We start from the raw sequence: 7282 nt of genomic DNA on the forward strand, positions 1-7282 counted from the left end.
AATTTAGGCAGCACTTGGAACCGTGCCTCTATAAACTGTAAATTGTGAGAGGATTGTCCTTGTTGCTAATAATAATACCTCCATCCTGAAGCTGAGGATGCGACTTTGGTTTACTCATTCTGCAGCCTCATGAAACATATAACTTTGAAAGGAAACTGCTTAAGACACCATCTGGTTTTTTTGAGAAATGGTCTGGTATTGGATACCAGTCAGTCCCATGTTACCGTCTGGCTCACACTTGTAATTTCTTTTGATCTTTAATTTTGGAAATATTTCCCTATCAGAATCATCTTAAAGGAAAATGTGCTCAGACAGGGAAATTAGAGCATGTTTATCAATGTTAACCTTGGAAAACGGAAGCTAAGTATTATAGCTTCAAAATTCTTATAAATGACTGAGGGACTAGATTGAATACCATAGAATACATTTTCTAAAGTTCTTCCTGGTAACTTGCAAATTCTAGGAAACTGGTAGAGTTTTGTGTGTGTAGACAAGGCAGTCATCAGGGAAGAGAAATTCAATAGATTTTTAGCAGTTATTCTCAAGTTTTAAAATTTACTCATATGAATGAACGCTTCAAGACATTACATGAGCTATTTGCTCTTTCTGTTTCCATGGAATCCCTTTCATTGACAAGTCTTGCAGGTCAAATCCATTTTAGGACATTTCCTCATCAAGCAAGATATAAGTCTAAATAATTTTTACCAAAAAACTTAAGACACAAGATTGTTTTCAAAGATTTTCTTCATGGCTGGCTCATTAAAAGTCATTATGTTAGACAGGCTAGTCTCAAAAAAAATTTAAAATTATTTTTTAGTTTAAATGAATGTTGTGTTTCTTTTTACATAAGATACTCATTTGGTCAGTTCATGTGGTTTCAGCCATGTGTTTTACTGCATGCACTTTAAAAATGTTGCATCTCTGCACAGTGATGCACATCTTTTTACTTAGGCGCAAGTTTTCCTCTCCTGCTTATTTCCTTGTGAGGTGAAATAAAAAATATCACAAAATCCTTTGACAATCTCCCACCTTTAAGCAGTCATTACTCCCTGCATGCTTATTGCATGTACAGGATTGTTATTGTTTCTTGATAGCATCCACATGTAATTCAGCAAATCCCAAAACGCTCTGAAACTTCTGACATGTTTGGAGAAAATGCAGCTGTGGGAAAGGTTTGGCTTGAAAAGCTGGCGCAGTACGAAAAAAAAAAAAGAAGCAGGCTTCACAAAGCAGACTTCATAAATCAGAGGTTTCATAGGTGAACTCTTCTGGGATACTGATCTAAAAAAAACCCTGAAGAAATTTGGCAGCTCCTTAGAGATGCGGTATTTAGAATAAAAGTGTAAACTATACTATTCTGGGAGGAAGAAAGGCAAAGTAATGAAAAAATCAGATTTAATCAGTGATTTTTCTTCTCTAGTGCAGGAAAGGACTGTACTGAACATTTAAATGAAATCAGATTGCTGAAGATGAGTACAAAGGTATAGATCAGGCATGCTGGCCAAAATCAAATAACCAACAAAAAAAATGAGGTGCCGCTAGCAGGGGACATCAAGAGACAACAAAACATCAAATCAGAAACATAACACAAAAAGAAAGGAAAGGGCTGGAACTGTGCTTACCTTTGAATGTCTCGTGAAGGCTCTTTAGTGTAACTGCATTTAAGAGTGTTTAATGTTCTTTATTTGGATGTCTTCACTCAAAAGTTCAAGGTGATCAGCTGGCCCACATAAGAGTAACAAAAAGGGCCAAGAAGGTAAAGAATATTTTGGAGTACCTGTAAATAAGTCTTACATCTTCCTACTGCCTTTGCCCAATGATCTTCACCCTAAGGTGCCTTGAACATCTGGCTAAGTCAATACGGAGTTTAATGATTACCTTTGCAAACAGTCAAGTGCATGAATACTTGGCCTACTTTCAGGACAGTTCATAGAAATTTAAATTTGCGAAAGAGGAAGCTAAAAACTAGGAAAGTATGCTGAGAAAAAAAATAACATAAGAGTTTTAGTGAGTAATTTTCTCTACTTTCTCAAAATAGAGATCAAAAGGTAACTTGATATATAAGCACTTTCCTGCAGAGTTACTTTTGCTGGGTACTAATGGGATATTTAATATAGCAGAAGAAGATGAAATATGAAACAGCAGTTAAGAGCTGAAAGCCAGACAAGTCTAAAAAGAAATAATGCATGGCTTTCCAATAATGAGGATAGTTAATCAGAAGAATAAATCACCACAGGAAACACCGTATAAACTATTCTTTAGTCAACACACATATAATTTGGGCTCACTTGGGGGAAATTTCTGTAGAATTATGTGTGCTATATTCCCTATTCTGCACAGCTATTGATTGTGGACCCAATACCTGTGAAATTCTTCTCATTTATCCACATGGCCAAAAATAACATAAGTACACTTCCCATTTGGAACAATGATGGCACACAGGAGCCCTAGATTACACCTCAGAATAGAGAATACACATTTATTACTTATTGACTGATCAGAATTTGATGACTTTCCAGCTAAGACATGGGTACTTTTTTTGAATTACAATCTATTTATAAAAGCCAGAAATGTTATTTGTCAAGTACATATATATATATAGTTTGTAGCACGGCAAATACTGTAATGTAGAATCACATTCATCCACAGATGCTGTGTAGATGCTACTGAGAATATGGAAAAATTCTGCTCCTGTATTTTAAAGAATGAAAATATCATAATGTTCCTCCCCAAAGTACCATGTTTTTCAGTGAAGAATTTTGAAGTCCTTTTCATCAAAAGTCCAATCAGTATGTGAAACTACAAGCTAAAGTTTAGTACAGTCCACATAGCAGCTTTGTGGGTATTGCTACTCAATAGTTCAAAAGAGTTGTCAATTAAAAGTGTGAACAAGAGATGAAGAAAAGATAGGGGCATCTTCAGGTGTGAATGTGTAATATATTTGGAACCAGCAGGCAAGGTTGGTGCAAAAATAGAACAAACAACTTTAATCAAGTTACAATAGAGCTATTGAAAGTTTGCTTTGAAGCAGAATTTACCATGACAAGAGCTCTGACAATGCCTATTAACCAGACCACTGAGGCAGCAAGAAGTCTCTTTTCCCTTGTATATACTTCAAATATATAAAGGTTGTGCTATGACAGAATGATGACGGGGTTACAGAGCACCAGATGACCCAAAGCGTGTAACTCCAAGAGGGTGGTTCCTTCCCCTGGAAAGAGTCAACAAACCCTGTTTATTTCAGCAAAGCTCCTGTGTATTGTGGTTTTTCCTAAGATGAGCTATTGGTAATGGTCAGATCAATCAGGTTTTGTTTTATCTCTTCATCACAAGTTCTTGAGAACGAGACCAAAGGAAGTTGAAGCAATCAAGTAGTATATTTCATTGGTTTTATGTTTTTGTTTTCCCCACTTTGGCAGGTACTATTTGCAGAATATTTAGTAAGTTGGCAAGGAAATTTTTACTTGAACATCACACTGATAATAGTCAGCAGGTTTGAAAAACCTTTATACAGATAGAGGACTAATTTATTTGTCTTTGGTGCTGTACATAAACCTTTATAAATGCTTTATTGCTTGTAAGGGATATTGCAGACTTCTATTTCATTAGGGGTGCACTACTCTTATCTCTGTCCAAAATCACTGGTATTTCTTTGGGAAATAGACAGATCAAGCACTACATATAGAAGAAACAAGTAATGCTTTCCTGTCAGTCTCCACATTTTAATTTTGTTCAAGTTCCACTTTTGTGTATAGTTTAAAAAAACCAGCAAATTTCAGAGATTATAAATGTCTTTTTCATACATCCATATATCGGTAAATGGAAAATTTGAATAAAATTCTGTGTAAGTAACAACCTTTCTTTCCATTTATTTGAAGGCTATGGTTTTGTCAAAACACTGCATTAAACTAATAAGCAGTTTCAAACGATCAATGAAAGCCAATTAAATGTGACTCCACATTTCTAGACAACAAGCAGAGAGTTACATTTAAATTGAAATTTTATTCAGAAAAGATATAAGCCCCTCTTCCACATGGCCTATAAAATTTACTGGGTACAATATGCCCCATGCAGATTGGCAGTTCCCTCTCTGTAGGGGCATGAAAAATACAATCAGTAGGCACTTTAAAAGCTCTGAAGTGTGTTAGTACAATGTACTTCGCCGTATTTCAAGATCAGCAAAATGGCACGTGACATAGTAGCTGATCATTCAAAATCTCCCCATGTGGCATGGCCAGTGATTATGTGCTGCATATCCCATTTCCTTTGCCACCCTGAGACTCACTAGTGATGAAAACAAGGACACTGTGGAAGATGCAGCATGCCACAGGCATACAGAAAACATTTGCCATTACTAGTATGCTTCAGGTCCTCAGACTCCTACTGTTGTGTGATGTCCACTGGTTTTCATAGGAGTACATGAACTTTCCATAGCATCTGCATGAAGCCTCTCTTGCAGTCACTACATTTGTTAGTCCTATTAGAGGGGCATTGAACCAGTCAATGTATACCACCTTAAACAGATCCAGGTCTTCCCCCTCACAGTAGGAGTGTAAATACAAGTGCAGGCAGTGCAGTAGGCCTGGGGACAGTTCTGAGACTGCCTATGAAGCTCATATGTGACTCTGACATAATTTCTTTGACTAAGCCATCAGGGGAAGTCCAGTTGCCCTGTAAAGATCCTGAGAGCAATACTGAGAAGGGTTCCTATCACCATGGCAGGGACTAAAGGTGAAACTGAGTCATAATCCTGACTGGGCTCTAAACCTGGATTTTTCCAAGAAAAAGGTATTGGATCAATTTAGGGGTTTTATCCAGAGAATTTGATTTAGCAACAAATAGAGCTGAGCCAAAAAATTGTGCCTAGCAGACTTCCTAGCAGCCCTGGCTATTTATTTATAGAAACAATGGGAAGACTATTTCTTTGTACTGACTTGTATCAATAGCTCCTCCTTTTTCTTTCTCTCTCTCTCTCAAAAAAAAAGCAAATTAATGGAACAGAGAAAGTTAATTTATGTATTCCAGCTTTAGGCACCTAATCTAGCTGTCTGCAATAGGAACCTCATGTTCCTGTGTTTCCAGTGGAATTTACAAGGTTTATTCTAGATTTCTTCATTCTATTGAGAAGCTCAACCGCCTGTAGGGAGCTGTGATATGGTACTTAGAGTTACCTTCTATATATGCACTCCCAGAAGCTCTAAACAGCCATTATAAAATGCTGGAGACTGATGAAGAGTGTAAAGTAAAATTTAACTATGTTTACATTTTTATTCATATTCATTTGTAAGTCTGCCATACTGCTTTCAATTTGGCTCTGCTTGATGAAATCTGTTTGATGAAAACAACTATCTCGGCATTCCTGTCATGTTTCTTCTTTTTTTTTATTCTCTCCACCTGTGGCCTTCTTTATTACATGCCAGATGTATTTTCCTGAAGAAAGAATTGATGTTTAGCAAGTATTGCAGTCTCCTGGTATTGGAAACTGTACAAACTCTTGCCCAGAACTACCTTTAAATCAAGCATATTGCTTAAAAAAGATCAACTGAGTTAACTTTGAAGTTCTTTTCTAAATATACATTCACTAGTATAACTTATTCAAGTTTAGGTTTTAAAATATTTAGGTACACATAATTATTTTAACAGCAAGTAATAAAAGAATGTAAGAATAACAATGCTTTGGTTTATATTTTATTTTAAAGAATAATTGGCTTCTGGGTGTTTATAACTTCATCTGCCTTGCACTGAATCTTTTTCTAATTACACCTGTGTGCTTTCATCCTCGAAGTGAGAAAGTGTGCAGGAGGTACATTTTAAAAAAACATAATAAGTAATATTCAAGTTTAGATGGTTCACTTAAGTCTCTACACTTTGATAAAAGCAGCATGTAATTTTTAAGTTTTCCCCTGAATTGTTTGTGTTTCAAATATTTGATTCTTGCTTAGACTCAGTAGCAGTAAAGAGAAAGAGAAGCACATGCTTGTTTACCCTGAAATCTGCAGCTTTCCATATATGGGATTGTATGCAATCATATTTTCATGTTGTTTAGGCACTTTTCTCATTGCATTTCTAGCTATTAGTCATGGTAGCAACATTACAAGTAAAAATGATGGTTAAAATAGCAGAGATGGAATGTAACTCATGGAGGAAAAATGCTATCATCAGAGTACATCTGAAGTGAAAGAGTTTGTTCAACATCAAGATACCACTTGCCAGTGAATTCATTATGCTGCTGCAGTTCCAGTAGTCCCAGGGAATGTCAAGATGGATTTTTAAAGAGTGATCACATTATGTTCTTATTTATTTCTTACACAGACTTATGTGCACAGGCTTTTTGGAGGGTTCATGGTTGATTACCCATGCAGATTCTAATGGTGAAAATTTATCTTTTTTTCTTTTTTTGGGGGGAAGGGGGTGGTGTGGTGTGGGAAAACCTACAAGGGAAAAAGAAAACAGAAAGGAGAAACTGCCAATGGCTACCTGGGAAGCAGAGCCTCCAAGGCAGATGTCCCCCTTGGGTATCCCCTGCAGTGCGACACATCTCCACACTGTACTTTTCACACAATAACTGCACAGTCTCTGCCAGGACCCATTCAGAGCAGGTGCAGGTATTTTATACTAGTTTGCTGTTCAGTTCCTTGGTGGGTCCATCTGTGTAAATTAAGAGTAGGAAAAAGCAGGGAAAAAGAACAGCAACTCTCACATTTGTGGCAATTGCTTCCCATAAGGGCCCACCATAGTAAAAGTATTAGGGTGTGCTTGAAAATATGTTGGAGGTCTGCAAACTTAGATGAGGAAGTTTTTGACTTAAAGAGTTGCAATGAGTCCCCTGGAGATTCCGGAGGGAATTTGGTGTGTGGTTTTTTTTTTCTCCCCCATTTCTTTTTTTTTTTTGTAGAATACACAATTTAAGTACAAGGGATTGGATGAATGAAGAAGATTACATCTTGTGCAATACTTTTCCTGCATGGAAAGTTACACAGTTATGACTTTGATCCTGCAATCAGATTTGACAGCATGAAATTCCAGCTAGCACATAGATGAGCGACAATACAAAACTGTAGAACTGGAAAATGGATTTATTTTGGACTGCTCTTTAAAGACAGCGCAGCACTCTTCTGTGTAGACATTTTCCTCAGCCAATTAATTCTAAGACTGAGAAAAAGTCACCAAGAAAAGTCACTATGTTGTCTGTCTTTCAGTATGCTGGACAATCACCACTGATGAAGATGGACAATCAGTGTTTATTGATCCATTCATCATTCTTCCAATATTAAAAGCAGTT

Source organism: Manacus vitellinus, unplaced genomic scaffold (genome assembly GCF_001715985.3).
Source record: "Manacus vitellinus isolate BGI_N305 unplaced genomic scaffold, ASM171598v3 scaffold_0_pilon, whole genome shotgun sequence".
In the NCBI taxonomy this organism is placed as follows: Eukaryota; Metazoa; Chordata; class Aves; order Passeriformes; family Pipridae; genus Manacus; species Manacus vitellinus.